Raw genomic sequence first — 1,682 nt, 5'->3', positions numbered from 1 at the left:
GATCAATTCGCATTCTTCTACATGATAACCGCCAGTTGTGCCAGCACCATTTGTTGAAAATGCTGTCTTTTTTCCACTGGATGGTTTTAGCTCCCTTGTTACAATATTCTTACAGGTAATCTTCGAAGTACCTCAGGGACACTGTTGCACTCAGGGAGATTGGTGTCCTACTTTCATTCTTATATTATAGATGAAGAAGCTGGAGCCCGGAATGATTAGACGGAGGCATGTCCAAGTTCAGTGGAAAGGATTAATTCCCTGGGATGATATCCTGGGGTATAAGCCTAGGTGGTTTTGTTCTCGAGTCCTCACTGCACAGTATTAGTTACTTCCCCATTGTTAGGATGAAATACTGTGACAAAGCCCAACTTAATGGAGTTAAGGTTTATTTAGAAGATCCAGGCTTTCATGGCAGGGAAGGCATGAAGGCAAATGGTCCTGCGACCTTCACAGTTAAGGGGCAGAGGGTGATGAATGCTTACACTAGCTTGCTTCCCCTCTCTAGTCAGCCCACAGTTAGAGTGGGCCATCATACTCGCTTACTTATCGTAATCTATAGACTCCCTCACTTGCCACTCTGATAATTCTAGATCTTGTCACACTGGTAATATTAGCTACCACACAGACACACACACAGACACACACAGACACACACAGACACACACACACACACACACATGCACGCATGTACCTTCTAACAGCTGACTCTCTTCTTAAGGCAAGTGTCCGAGGGTTGTTTGTTTGTTTGTTTTTTAGCAGAACCATGTGGAATTTGTTTCAGACATGTATACAATTGGAGTCATTTTTCCCCCCTCAAACCCAAATAGGGTGTGTGTGACAGACTTCACCTGGGGAAACTCAGCATACTTACACATCATCTGTCCCCAGAAAGGAGGCCCAGGACAGACCAAAGCAATCGTTGCATCAATGACTTTAGCGATGTCTGTGAGAGTGATTACAGGTGAGACTTGATGACCCAATGGGTGTTTTATTGGGGTTACTACCAGGACTCTGTGTGAGTGGTTACTCACTAGGAGCCGTGATGATTCAAAAGCAGCCAAATCACCCAGAGCCCACCCCAACATGGGCAACAATTTCTTCAGTCTGCAACCCTGAAGCTCTCTATGCAGCTTGCAGGTGGCTTCACAGCCCTGACACCCATACCTTTCTACACTGGGCTGGTCAGCTGCACCCCAGCAGCTGTTTATTCTCTCATATGCTGCCATCAGGGGACCTCAAGAATCTTCTAAGCTTCTAGTCTTTTCCATTTGTGAGCTGTCGCTCACCTCATGTTTACCACCTGAGTGGGGCTCCCCAGCCTCCCTTTCCCCCATTAATTTAGTTTTAATTTGGAAGCAATGCTGAAATTCAGAGAAATAGGCCATACAACAAATCACTACTTTTTTTTTTCTCTAGTCCTATACCCGTCTGATCTGTTTAGTCAACGTTCCCTGGTCTTTCACCCAGATTCCTTTAACAATCTCAATGTCAATGATGGCAATTGTGCTACCCTGTCTCTAGCTATGTCTCTAAATATAGCCGGTGCTTTCTCTTGACAATTCTACTTGAAGCATCTTTTTTTTTTTTTAATTTTTAAATCTTAACTTTCAAATCTGCCTCCATGGATAAGTGTAACCTCCTTGCTTGTATCATGCAAAGGACAGAATGAAAGCTGCTTCTTC

Source organism: Mus caroli, chromosome 6, assembly GCF_900094665.2.
Source record: "Mus caroli chromosome 6, CAROLI_EIJ_v1.1, whole genome shotgun sequence".
Classification (NCBI taxonomy): domain Eukaryota; kingdom Metazoa; phylum Chordata; class Mammalia; order Rodentia; family Muridae; genus Mus; species Mus caroli.
This window is presented reverse-complemented; position numbering follows the sequence as displayed.